Raw genomic sequence first — 15000 nt, 5'->3', positions numbered from 1 at the left:
TCGGCTTCCCACCCGGAAAAAAAGCCGGGGGGAAGGGCAAGCCACCGCACCAAAAAAAAAACTAAAAAAAAAGCACGCCATGCGTCGCACGACCCGTGCTAGCCACGGGGGTCACGAGCCAGGGGTGGGGGCGAGAACGCGCCTCTCAACTCCTCCCGTAAAACCCCTCCAACCACCGGACATACGGTCTCTTTTCTCACTCGCCAACACAGCCAGCCCTTCTCTCTCGCCTTTCGCTTTCGCTTCGGTGGCGGCCCGTGACCCTTCGTCAGCGCGCGCTTCTCGGTGCCGCGGCTTAGGGCCGCGAGAGAAAAAGAACGGAGGCCGGGCGGGCACCCCCACACTGCCCCGCACACCGGCACGCTTTAATAAAAAAGAACGGAGCCGCTCGCAAAACCCAGCCCCCGCCGGCAACGGCAACCACGGCAGCCGGGGCAGGCCAGACACCACGGGCCGCCCCGGCACGGTGCCTCGATCGCGCCCGGCCGATACCGAGAAAGGGCGAGGCGCCGCCGCCCCGCCCACGACACACTCTCGGGGGCTCACTCGCTCGCTCGCTCTCTGTTGGGTTGCGGGGTCCGTCCTGGGGGGGGGACACGGCCGGCCACCGCGGCCGACCGCCGCCCCGGAAAAATTCTGCCCGCTACACGCGGGTCCCCGGCTTAGGGCCGAGGAAGGGGGACGACTTCAACAACACACGGCAGGGCCGGACACTCCCGTCACCGAGCCCCCCTTCGCAGGCAAGCAAGCGAAGCCGAGAGGCGAGGCCACACGCCCCACTGCATGTCCCCCGCTGCCCTTTCGATACGGACACAACTCTGGCAACACAGGTCGGGAGCGGGAAACGAGGCGCAGCCAACCTCGGCCAAGCGAGCCACGCCCGGGGGGCTCTCGGGGAGGGGGGCCAGGGAAAGCCCGGGCAGGCTCAACACAACCCCGGGCCGGCCCCACAGAAATCCAGCCCCGGCTGCCGGCCACCAGCGTGCACCGGGACCGACAGCCGAAGAAATGCCGCACCCGGCGAGCGGGCGGGGCCCCGGCTTAAGGCCGGGCAGAAAAGGGGCGAGGCGCCGCCGCCTCGCCCGCCACCATCCCCGGGGGAGCGAGCGGGCGCCCGGCTCCCCGTTGTCACGAAACCGGCAGCAGCCGGGCCGGAGCGGGACACACTCGCGGCTTTCTCGCCCTCTCTCTGGGCCTTTTTCTCGCTTCTCCCCCGCCTGGAACAACGCAGCCTCGCCTGGGCCGGGGGAGCGCGGTGGCTCTCGGATCGCATCGCTCTCTCTGGGGGCTTTCTCGCTTCTCCCCCGGACTGAACCCGCAGCCTCGGCCTGGGCCGGGGAGCGGCTCTCGGATCGCATCGGTCTCTCTGGGGGCTTTCTCGCTTCTCCCCCGACTGAGCACGCAGCCTCGCCTGGGCCGGGGAGCGGCTCTCGGATCGCATCGGTCTCTCTCTCTGGGCTAACCTGTCCCAGTCGAACTGGGTAAGACGGGAAGCCGGACGAAGCCACGCGACTCGCCCCGACATCGGCGGTGTTCTTCTGGCCCTGGCGACCGCACGCGCGTCCGCCCTTCTCCGCCACGGACACAGGCACGGCAACAGCCTGTGGGGATACGGCCCGTCACCTCGTTCCCATAATACGGACAGATGGGCCCGAAGCGGCGGAGGCCGGAAAGAGAACCGATGTACGTGACCGAGGGGGCGCAGTGGCGCACGCCGCCTTCTACGATGACATAGCCGGAGGCAGCGAGAAACAGCGACCCCTTGGAGTACTTCCAGGCCGGCGGCGGACAACAGGTCTACCAGCCATGAAACGGGCAACAGGTCTACCGACGGCTTGCTGCGGACAACAGGTCTACCCAGCCATGAAACGGGCAACAGGTCGACCAAGCTGCGGACAACAGGTCTACCCAGGGCATGCTGCGGACACCAGGTCTACCCACGGCTTGCTGCGGACAACAGGTCTACCCAGGCATGAATCGGGCAACAGGTCTACCAAGCTGCGGACACCAGGTCTACCCACGGCATGCTGCGGACAACAGGTCTACCCACGGCTTGCTGCGGACACCAGGTCTACCCAGCCATGAAACGGGCAACAGGTCTACCCACTCAATGCTGCGGACACCAGGTCTACCCAGCCATGAAACGGGCAACAGGTCTACCAAGCTGCGGACACCAGGTCTACCCAGGGCATGCTGCGGACACCAGGTCTACCCACTCAATGCTACGGACAACAGGTCTACCCAGCCATGAAACGGGCAACAGGTCTACCAAGCTGCGGACAACAGGTCTACCCAGGGCATGCTGCGGACACCAGGTCTACCCACGGCTTGCTGCGGACAACAGGTCTACCCAGCTGCGGACACCAGGTCTACCCAGGGCATGAAACGGGCAACAGGTCTACCAAGCTGCGGACACCAGGTCTACCCAGGGCATGCTGCGGACACCAGGTCTACCCACGGCTTGCTGCGGACAACAGGTCTACCCAGCCATGAAACGGGCAACAGGTCTACCAAGCTGCGGACACCAGGTCTACCCAGGGCATGCTGCGGACACCAGGTCTACCCACGGCTTGCTGCGGACACCAGGTCTACCCAGCCATGAAACGGGCAACAGGTCTACCAAGCTGCGGACACCAGGTCTACCCAGGGCATGCTGCGGACACCAGGTCTACCAACTCAATGCTGCGGACAACAGGTCTACCCAGCCATGAAACGGGCAACAGGTCTACCAAGCTGCGGACACCAGGTCTACCCAGGGTATGCAGCGGACACCAGGTCTACCAACTCAATGCTGCGGACAACAGGTCTACCCAGCCATGAAACGGGCAACAGGTCTACCAAGCTGCGGACACCAGGTCTACCCACGGCTTGCTGCGGACACCAGGTCTACCCAGCCATGAAACGGGCAACAGGTCTACCCACTCAATGCTGCGGACAACAGGTCTACCCAGCCATGAAACGGGCAACAGGTCTACCAAGCTGCGGACACCAGGTCTACCCAGGGCATGCTGCGGACAACAGGTCTACCCAGCCATGAAACGGGCAACAGGTCTACCCACGGCTTGCTGCGGACAACAGGTCTACCCAGGCATGAAACGGGCAACAGGTCTACCAAGCTGCGGACACCAGGTCTACCCAGGGCATGCTGCGGACACCAGGTCTACCCAGCCATGAAACGGGCAACAGGTCTACTCACGGCTTGCTGCGGACACCAGGTCTACCCAGCCATGAAACGGGCAACAGGTCTACCAAGCTGCGGACACCAGGTCTACCCAGCCTTGAAACGGGCAACAGGTCTACCAAGCTGCGGACACCAGGTCTACCCAGGGCATGCTGCGGACACCAGGTCTACCCAGCCATGAAACGGGCAACAGGTCTACTCACGGCTTGCTGCGGACACCAGGTCTACCAAGGGCATGCTGCGGACACCAGGTCTACCCAGCCATGAATCGGGCAACAGGTCTACTCACGGCTTGCTGCGGACACCAGGTCTACCCAGCCATGAAACGGGCAACAGGTCTACCAAGCTGCGGACACCAGGTCTACCCAGGGCATGCTGCGGACACCAGGTCTACCCACGGCTTGCTGCGGACAACAGGTCTACCCAGGCATGAATCGGGCAACAGGTCTACCAAGCTGCGGACACCAGGTCTACCCAGGGCATGCTGCGGACACCAGGTCTACCCACGGCTTGCTGCGGACAACAGGTCTACCAACTCAATGCTGCGGACAACAGGTCTACCCAGCCATGAAACGGGCAACAGGTCTACCAAGCTGCGGACACCAGGTCTACCCACGGCTTGCTGCGGACACCAGGTCTACCCAGCCATGAAACGGGCAACAGGTCTACCAAGCTGCGGACACCAGGTCTACCCAGGGCATGCTGCGGACACCAGGTCTACCCAGCCATGAAACGGGCAACAGGTCTACTCACGGCTTGCTGCGGACACCAGGTCTACCCAGCCATGAAACGGGCAACAGGTCTACTCACTCAATGCTGCGGACACCAGGTCTACCCAGCCATGAAACGGGCAACAGGTCTACCAACTCAATGCTGCGGACAACAGGTCTACCCAGCCATGAAACGGGCAACAGGTCTACCAAGCTGCGGACACCAGGTCTACCCACGGCTTGCTGCGGACAACAGGTCTACCCAGGCATGAATCGGGCAACAGGTCTACCAAGCTGCGGACACCAGGTCTACCCACGGCTTGCTGCGGACAACAGGTCTACCCAGCCATGAAACGGGCAACAGGTCTACCAAGCTGCGGACACCAGGTCTACCCACGGCTTGCTGCGGACAACAGGTCTACCCAGCCATGAAACGGGCAACAGGTCTACTCACGGCTTGCTGCGGACACCAGGTCTACCCAGCCATGAATCGGGCAACAGGTCTACCAAGCTGCGGACAACAGGTCTACCCAGCCATGAAACGGGCAACAGGTCTACCAACTCAATGCTGCGGACAACAGGTCTACCCAGCCATGAAACGGGCAACAGGTCTACCAAGCTGCGGACACCAGGTCTACCCAGGGTATGCAGCGGACACCAGGTCTACCAACTCAATGCTGCGGACAACAGGTCTACCCAGCCATGAAACGGGCAACAGGTCTACCAAGCTGCGGACACCAGGTCTACCCACGGCTTGCTGCGGACACCAGGTCTACCCAGCCATGAAACGGGCAACAGGTCTACCCACTCAATGCTGCGGACAACAGGTCTACCCAGGCATGAAACGGGCAACAGGTCTACCAAGCTGCGGACACCAGGTCTACCCAGGGCATGCTGCGGACAACAGGTCTACCCAGCCATGAAACGGGCAACCGGTCTACTCACGGCTTGCTGCGGACAACAGGTCTACCCAGCCATGAAACGGGCAACAGGTCTACCAAGCTGCGGACACCAGGTCTACCCAGGGCATGCTGCGGACACCAGGTCTACCCAGCCATGAAACGGGCAACAGGTCTACCAAGCTGCGGACAACAGGTCTACCCAGCCATGAAACGGGCAACAGGTCTACCAAGCTGCGGACACCAGGTCTACCCAGCCTTGAAACGGGCAACAGGTCTACCAAGCTGCGGACACCAGGTCTACCCAGGGCATGCTGCGGACACCAGGTCTACCCAGCCATGAAACGGGCAACAGGTCTACTCACGGCTTGCTGCGGACACCAGGTCTACCCAGCCATGAAACGGGCAATAGGTCTACCAAGCTGCGGACACCAGGTCTACCCAGGGCATGCTGCGGACAACAGGTCTACCCAGCCATGAATCGGGCAACAGGTCTACTCACGGCTTGCTGCGGACACCAGGTCTACCCAGCCATGAAACGGGCAACAGGTCTACCAAGCTGCGGACACCAGGTCTACCCAGGGCATGCTGCGGACACCAGGTCTACCCACGGCTTGCTGCGGACACCAGGTCTACCCAGGCATGAATCGGGCAACAGGTCTACCAAGCTGCGGACACCAGGTCTACCCAGGGCATGCTGCGGACACCAGGTCTACCCACGGCTTGCTGCGGACAACAGGTCTACCAACTCAATGCTGCGGACAACAGGTCTACCCAGCCATGAAACGGGCAACAGGTCTACCAAGCTGCGGACACCAGGTCTACCCACGGCTTGCTGCGGACAACAGGTCTACCCAGCCATGAAACGGGCAACAGGTCTACCAAGCTGCGGACACCAGGTCTACCCAGGGCATGCTGCGGACACCAGGTCTACCCAGCCATGAAACGGGCAACAGGTCTACTCACGGCTTGCTGCGGACACCAGGTCTACCCAGCCATGAAACGGGCAACAGGTCTACTCACTCAATGCTGCGGACACCAGGTCTACCCACGGCTTGCTGCGGACAACAGGTCTACCCAGCCATGAAACGGGCAACAGGTCTACCAAGCTGCGGACACCAGGTCTACCCAGGGCATGCTGCGGACACCAGGTCTACCCACGGCTTGCTGCGGACAACAGGTCTACCAACTCAATGCTGCGGACAACAGGTCTACCCAGCCATGAAACGGGCAACAGGTCTACCAAGCTGCGGACACCAGGTCTACCCAGGGCATGCTGCGGACACCAGGTCTACCCAGCCATGAAACGGGCAACAGGTCTACTCACGGCTTGCTGCGGACACCAGGTCTACCCAGCCATGAAACGGGCAACAGGTCTACTCACTCAATGCTGCGGACACCAGGTCTACCCAGCCATGAAACGGGCAACAGGTCTACCAACTCAATGCTGCGGACAACAGGTCTACCCAGCCATGAAACGGGCAACAGGTCTACCAAGCTGCGGACACCAGGTCTACCCACGGCTTGCTGCGGACAACAGGTCTACCCAGGCATGAATCGGGCAACAGGTCTACCAAGCTGCGGACACCAGGTCTACCCACGGCTTGCTGCGGACAACAGGTCTACCCAGCCATGAAACGGGCAACAGGTCTACCAAGCTGCGGACACCAGGTCTACCCAGGGCATGCTGCGGACACCAGGTCTACCCAGCCATGAAACGGGCAACAGGTCTACCAAGCTGCGGACACCAGGTCTACCCAGGGCATGCTGCGGACACCAGGTCTACCCAGCCATGAAACGGGCAACAGGTCTACCAAGCTGCGGACACCAGGTCTACCCACGGCTTGCTGCGGACAACAGGTCTACCCAGCCATGAAACGGGCAACAGGTCTACTCACGGCTTGCTGCGGACACCAGGTCTACCCAGCCATGAATCGGGCAACAGGTCTACCAAGCTGCGGACAACAGGTCTACCCAGCCATGAAACGGGCAACAGGTCTACCAACTCAATGCTGCGGACAACAGGTCTACCCAGCCATGAAACGGGCAACAGGTCTACCAAGCTGCGGACACCAGGTCTACCCAGGGCATGCTGCGGACACCAGGTCTACGCAGCCATGAAACGGGCAACAGGTCTACCAAGCTGCGGACACCAGGTCTACCCACGGCTTGCTGCGGACAACAGGTCTACCCAGCCATGAAACGGGCAACAGGTCTACTCACGGCTTGCTGCGGACACCAGGTCTACCCAGCCATGAATCGGGCAACAGGTCTACCAAGCTGCGGACAACAGGTCTACCCAGCCATGAAACGGGCAACAGGTCTACCAACTCAATGCTGCGGACAACAGGTCTACCCAGCCATGAAACGGGCAACAGGTCTACCAAGCTGCGGACACCAGGTCTACCCAGGGTATGCAGCGGACACCAGGTCTACCAACTCAATGCTGCGGACACCAGGTCTACCCAGCCATGAAACGGGCAACAGGTCTACCAAGCTGCGGACACCAGGTCTACCCACGGCTTGCTGCGGACAACAGGTCTACCCAGCCATGAAACGGGCAACAGGTCTACTCACGGCTTGCTGCGGACACCAGGTCTACCCAGCCATGAAACGGGCAACAGGTCTACCAAGCTGCGGACACCAGGTCTACCCAGGGCATGCTGCGGACACCAGGTCTACCCAGCCATGAAACGGGCAACAGGTCTACTCACGGCTTGCTGCGGACACCAGGTCTACCCAGCCATGAATCGGGCAACAGGTCTACCAAGCTGCGGACAACAGGTCTACCCAGCCATGAAACGGGCAACAGGTCTACCAACTCAATGCTGCGGACAACAGGTCTACCCAGCCATGAAACGGGCAACAGGTCTACCAAGCTGCGGACACCAGGTCTACCCAGGGTATGCAGCGGACACCAGGTCTACCAACTCAATGCTGCGGACAACAGGTCTACCCAGGCATGAATCGGGCAACAGGTCTACCAAGCTGCGGACACCAGGTCTACCCACGGCTTGCTGCGGACACCAGGTCTACCCAGCCATGAAACGGGCAACAGGTCTACCCACTCAATGCTGCGGACAACAGGTCTACCCAGCCATGAAACGGGCAACAGGTCTACCAAGCTGCGGACACCAGGTCTACCCAGGGCATGCTGCGGACACCAGGTCTACCCAGGCATGAAACGGGCAACAGGTCTACCAAGCTGCGGACACCAGGTCTACCCAGGGCATGCTGCGGACACCAGGTCTACCCAGCCATGAAACGGGCAACAGGTCTACTCACGGCTTGCTGCGGACACCAGGTCTACCCCGCCATGAAACGGGCAACAGGTCTACCAAGCTGCGGACAACAGGTCTACCCAGCCATGAAACGGGCAACAGGTCTACCAAGCTGCGGACACCAGGTCTACCCAGGGCATGCTGCGGACACCAGGTCTACCAACTCAATGCTGCGGACAACAGGTCTACCCAGCCATGAAACGGGCAACAGGTCTACCAAGCTGCGGACACCAGGTCTACCCAGGGCATGCTGCGGACACCAGGTCTACCAACTCAATGCTGCGGACAACAGGTCTACCCAGCCATGAAACGGGCAACAGGTCTACCAAGCTGCGGACACCAGGTCTACCCAGGGCATGCTGCGGACACCAGGTCTACCAACTCAATGCTGCGGACAACAGGTCTACCCAGCCATGAATCGGGCAACAGGTCTACCAAGCTGCGGACACCAGGTCTACCCAGGGCATGCTGCGGACACCAGGTCTACCCAGCCATGAAACGGGCAACAGGTCTACTCACGGCTTGCTGCGGACACCAGGTCTACCCAGCCATGAAACGGGCAACAGGTCTACCAAGCTGCGGACAACAGGTCTACCCAGCCATGAAACGGGCAACAGGTCTACCCACTCAATGCTGCGGACACCAGGTCTACCCAGGGCATGCTGCGGACACCAGGTCTACCAACTCAATGCTGCGGACAACAGGTCTACCCAGGCATGAATCGGGCAACAGGTCTACCAGGCTGCGGACACCAGGTCTACCCACGGCTTGCTGCGGACACCAGGTCTACCCAGCCATGAAACGGGCAACAGGTCTACCAAGCTGCGGACACCAGGTCTACCCAGGGCATGCTGCGGACACCAGGTCTACCCAGCCATGAAACGGGCAACAGGTCTACTCACGGCTTGCTGCGGACACCAGGTCTACCCAGGCATGAATCGGGCAACAGGTCTACCAAGCTGCGGACACCAGGTCTACCCAGGGCATGCTGCGGACACCAGGTCTACCCAGCCATGAAACGGGCAACAGGTCTACTCACGGCTTGCTGCGGACACCAGGTCTACCCAGCCATGAAACGGGCAACAGGTCTACCAAGCTGCGGACACCAGGTCTACCCAGGGCATGCTGCGGACACCAGGTCTACCAACTCAATGCTGCGGACAACAGGTCTACCCAGCCATGAAACGGGCAACAGGTCTACCAAGCTGCGGACACCAGGTCTACCCAGGGCATGCTGCGGACACCAGGTCTACCAACTCAATGCTGCGGACAACAGGTCTACCCAGCCATGAATCGGGCAACAGGTCTACCAAGCTGCGGACACCAGGTCTACCCAGGGCATGCTGCGGACACCAGGTCTACCCAGCCATGAAACGGGCAACAGGTCTACCAAGCTGCGGACACCAGGTCTACCCAGGGCATGCTGCGGACACCAGGTCTACCCAGCCATGAAACGGGCAACAGGTCTACTCACGGCTTGCTGCGGACACCAGGTCTACCCAGCCATGAAACGGGCAACAGGTCTACCAAGCTGCGGACACCAGGTCTACCCAGGGCATGCTGCGGACACCAGGTCTACCCAGCCATGAAACGGGCAACAGGTCTACTCACGGCTTGCTGCGGACACCAGGTCTACCCAGCCATGAAACGGGCAACAGGTCTACCAAGCTGCGGACACCAGGTCTACCCAGGGCATGCTGCGGACACCAGGTCTACCAACTCAATGCTGCGGACAACAGGTCTACCCAGCCATGAAACGGGCAACAGGTCTACCAAGCTGCGGACACCAGGTCTACCCAGGGCATGCTGCGGACACCAGGTCTACCAACTCAATGCTGCGGACAACAGGTCTACCCAGCCATGAATCGGGCAACAGGTCTACCAAGCTGCGGGCACCAGGTCTACCCACGGCTTGCTGCGGACAACAGGTCTACCCAGCCATGAAACGGGCAACAGGTCTACCAAGCTGCGGACACCAGGTCTACCCAGGGCATGCTGCGGACACCAGGTCTACCCAGCTATGAAACGGGCAACAGGTCTACTCACGGCTTGCTGCGGACACCAGGTCTACCCAGCCATGAAACGGGCAACAGGTCTACCAAGCTGCGGACACCAGGTCTACCCAGGGCATGCTGCGGACACCAGGTCTACCCAGCCATGAAACGGGCAACAGGTCTACTCACGGCTTGCTGCGGACACCAGGTCTACCCAGCCATGAAACGGGCAACAGGTCTACCAAGCTGCGGACACCAGGTCTACCCAGGGCATGCTGCGGACACCAGGTCTACCCAGCCATGAAACGGGCAACAGGTCTACCAAGCTGCGGACACCAGGTCTACCCAGGGCATGCTGCGGACACCAGGTCTACCCACGGCTTGCTGCGGACAACAGGTCTACCCAGGGCATGAATCGGGCAACAGGTCTACCAAGCTGCGGACACCAGGTCTACCCAGGGCATGCTGCGGACACCAGGTCTACCCACGGCTTGCTGCGGACAACCGGTCTACCCACGGCTTGCTGCGGACAACAGGTCTACCCACTCCAAGCTGCGGACACCAGGTCTAACTACTCCATTACGCGGACAACAGGTCTACCCACTCCATGCGGCGGACAACATGTCTACCCGCTCCATGCTGCGGACACCAGGTCTGCCCACGCCGTGATGCGGACCACAGGTCTACCTTCGCCATGCTGCACGCAGCCCGGGTCGCACCGGAGCTAGGTAGACCCGGTCGCCGCGGCCGTCGCAGCGCCCTCGCCCTCGACGGCGGACCCACGCCGCCGGTCCCGGAGGCGGGTAGACCTGGTCGCCGCGGCCACGGCGGCCGCCCATCCCGGAGCCCAGTAGACCTGGCCGCCGCGGGACCGGCCAAGTTTCCCGGAGTCGTGTAGACCTGGTCGTCGCGGCCACGGCCGCCGCCGCTGCGCCTTCGCCGGCGACGGCGGTCCCACGCCACCGGCCCCGGAGCCGCGTCGACCTGGCCGCCGCGGGACGGGCCACGTTTCGCGGATCCGGGTAGACGAGGCATCCTTGTACCATCTCGGAGCCGGGGAAACCCCACAGCCTCTTAACGCTCCGGAGCCCAAGTGCTCCAGCAGCCTTGCCCCGCCCGGCAGAATCGATTTCAAGACCAAGACATATTTTCGACAACATTTTATTTCATCATTTCATTTCATTTCTTTTCATTTCATTTTATTATTTTATTTTATTTCGTTTTGTTTTGTTTTGTTTTGTTTTGATTTGATTTGATTTGTTTCATTTCCTCTTTGCCTTTTTTGAATGATTGCCTCTTCTATTTACTCGGAAAGAAAATCTTTTCCGGAAAACAAAACTCTTGCCAAATCTTATTTGTGATCCCTTTGGGCCCACAGCCGAGCTGACGGAGGGCCTGTGCCCGGTTCTCGCCCTGCTGACACACTGACCCCCCCAAACGGCGTCCTCCCTACCCCACGCCTCCTCCCCCGTCCCCCAGAGACCCTACCTACAGAGCCCCCCCCCCCACAAAACAGAACCTCACGGGCCGCAGCACAGCCAGGGGAAGCACGTACGTGCAGCGAAACTCGGCCCAAAGCCGCCGCGCCCTGGCACAACTCGCCCTGCCCCTTCCCGCCCCACGGAGGCGGCTGCATCGAGGCGACCGGCGCCGCCGTCGGCAAGCGGGTGGCCGCTTTCGGGCCGGTTCTTCCGCGGAAGGTCTGCAGAGCTCTTGGGGCCTCGGCGCGGGTTTGGGGGGCCGTGAGGGCTCGCTGTCGAGGCGCCCGGGGCCGGCACGAAGCCGCCTGCCCTCTCCCTGTCCCTGCCCCGTCTTCCGCAGCCACCCATTAACGCTGGGGGCGAGCCCGCCCTCCGCCATCAACCTCCCATGCAGCGCTTTCAGACTTTCCCCGCCCCTGCCCATTGTCGGCTGGGGGCGCCCTGCCCCCCGCCGTCAGCCTCCCTGGCAGCGCTTTCAGACTCTCTCGGGCCCCTGCCCATTGTCGGCTGGGGGCGCCCCGCCCCCCGCCCTCAGCCTCCCTGGCAGCGCTTTCAGACTGCCTCGGGCCCTGCCCATTGTCGGTTGGGGGCGCCCCGCCCCCCGCCCTCAGCCTCCCTGGCAGCGCTTTCAGACTGCCTCGGGCCCTGCCCATTGTCGGTTGGGGGCGACCCCGCCCTCCGCCATCAGCCTCCCTGGCAGCACTTTCAGCCTCTTCCTGCCCCCGCCCACGGTCCCACCGGGCAGTTTACACGGCGGCGGCGGGAGGCTGATGCCGAGGTCGGCAGGCGGAGAGCCTGGTGCACAAGCAGGGATGGCGGCGGGATGATTGGCGCCGTCTGTCCCTGGTCAAAGAAGCTCTCTGTTCAGCTTTCTCGGAGCCTTTTGCTTTGGTGGCGTTCCTTCCTCCTCCGCCCCGGCGCCGCTCAAGCCTGCGGCAGGGCGGCAGCGCGGCGGGCGGGCGGCCGGGGGGAGGGGGGAGGGGGGGGGGAGGGAGGGAGCGCGCGAGCGAGCGAGCGAGCGCGCTGCAGAAATGAAGCCCGGAGCAGGGCCGCGGTCCATTCGAGCACGGGGAGGGGGCGCGACAACGCTGCCTGCTCCTGTCGGGGAGCGCTTGGGGAAGTGGGGTGCCGGCACCATGACGGCGGAGCGGACAGGGGCCGCGGCTGGGGAAGAGGCCGGCGGAGCTCGCCAGTGGATGCTGGCGCACGGAGCCGGCAGGGACACCTGGGCACGGCTGGGACCGAAAGTCGCCCGCCTTCACGCCCCGCCTTTCGCCGGGGGGAAGAAGACGCGAGAGCAGGGCTGCCTGCTGGGCTGCCAGTGCCCGCGGTCATGCCGGACGTGCAGGCCGACCGCCGAAGGCGTGCTCGCCGCTGCAGAGACGACAAGGGGGCCGCGCGTCCGATGGAAGAGACGGGGCGCCATCGCGCGGCGGCCGGGCTGCAAGGCCGGCCGACGGTAACAGGACTACCACGCCGCGGGCGGCCAGAGACAAAGACCGGCCGAGGGCAACAGGTCTACCCAGCATTAGGCCGGCCGGTACCAGGGCCGGCCGAGGGCAACAGTTCTACCCAGCATTAGGCCAGCCGGAAAGACGGCCGGCAGAGGGCAACAGGTCTACCCAGCATTCGGCCGTCAGGTACAAAGGCCGGCCGAGGGCAACAGGTCTACCCAGCATTCGGCTGGCCGGTAACACGGCGGGCCGAGGGCAACAGGTCTACCCAGCATTAGGCCGGCCGGTAACACTGCCGGCCGAGGGCAACAGGTCTACCCAGCATTCGGCCGCCACGTCCAAAGGCCGGCCGAGGGCAACAGGTCTACCCAGCATTCGGCCGCCACGTCCAAAGGCCGGCCGAGGGCAACAGGTCTACCCAGCATTAGGCCGCCACGTCCAAAGGCCGGCCGAGGGCAACAGGTCTACCCAGCATTCGGCCGCCACGTACAAAGGCCGGCCGAGGGCAACAGGTCTACCCAGCATTCGGCCGCCACGTCCAAAGGCCGGCCGAGGGCAACAGGTCTACCCAGCATTCGGCCGCCACGTCCAAAGGCCGGCCGAGGGCAACAGGTCTACCCAGCATTCGGCCGCCACGTCCAAAGGCCGGCCGAGGGCAACAGGTCTACCCAGCATTCGGCCGCCACGTCCAAAGGCCGGCCGAGGGCAACAGGTCTACCCAGCATTAGGCCGCCACGTCCAAAGGCCGGCCGAGGGCAACAGGTCTACCCAGCATTAGGCCGGCCGGCAGAGGGCAACAGGTCTACCCAGCATTCGGCCGTCAGGTACAAAGGCCGGCCGAGGGCAACAGGTCTACCCAGCATTCGGCCGCCACGTCCAAAGGCCGGCCGAGGGCAACAGGTCTACCCAGCATTCGGCCGTCAGGTACAAAGGCCGGCCGAGGGCAACAGGTCTACCCAGCATTCGGCTGGCCGGTAACACGGCGGGCCGAGGGCAACAGGTCTACCCAGCATTAGGCCGGCCGGTAACACTGCCGGCCGAGGGCAACAGGTCTACCCAGCATTAGGCCGCCACGTCCAAAGGCCGGCCGAGGGCAACAGGTCTACCCAGCATTAGGCCGCCACGTCCAAAGGCCGGCCGAGGGCAACAGGTCTACCCAGCATTCGGCCGCCACGTCCAAAGGCCGGCCGAGGGCAACAGGTCTACCCAGCATTAGGCTGCCACGTCCAAAGGCCGGCCGAGGGCAACAGGTCTACCCAGCATTCGGCCGCCACGTCCAAAGGCCGGCCGAGGGCAACAGGTCTCCCCAGCATTAGGCCGGCCGGCAGAGGGCAACAGGTCTACCCAGCATTCGGCCGTCAGGTACAAAGGCCGGCCGAGGGCAACAGGTCTACCCAGCATTAGGCCGGCCGGTAACACTGCCGGCCGAGGGCAACAGGTCTACCCAGCATTAGGCCGCCACGTCCAAAGGCCGGCCGAGGGCAACAGGTCTACCCAGCATTAGGCCGCCACGTCCAAAGGCCGGCCGAGGGCAACAGGTCTACCCAGCATTCGGCCGCCACGTCCAAAGGCCGGCCGAGGGCAACAGGTCTACCCAGCATTAGGCCGGCCGGCAGAGGGCAACAGGTCTACCCAGCATTCGGCCGTCAGGTACAAAGGCCGGCCGAGGGCAACAGGTCTACCCAGCATTAGGCCGGCCGGTAACACGGCCGGCAGAGGGCAACAGGTCTACTCAGCATTAGGCCGGCCGGTAAAACGGCAGGCCGAGGGCAACAGGTCTACCCAGCATTCGGCCGTCAGGTACAAAGGCCGGCCGAGGGCAACAGGTCTACCCAGCATTAGGCCGGCCGGTAACACTGCCGGCCGAGGGCAACAGGTCTACCCAGCATTAGGCCGCCACGTCCAAAGGCCGGCCGAGGGCAACAGGTCTACCCAGCATTAGGCCGCCACGTCCAAAGGCCGGCCGAGGGCAACAGGTCTACCCAGCATTCGGCCGCCAC

The sequence above is a fragment of the Sturnus vulgaris genome, unplaced genomic scaffold, assembly GCF_052056855.1.
Source record: "Sturnus vulgaris isolate bStuVul1 unplaced genomic scaffold, bStuVul1.hap1 Scaffold_156, whole genome shotgun sequence".
Taxonomy (NCBI): Eukaryota; Metazoa; Chordata; class Aves; order Passeriformes; family Sturnidae; genus Sturnus; species Sturnus vulgaris.
This window is presented reverse-complemented; position numbering follows the sequence as displayed.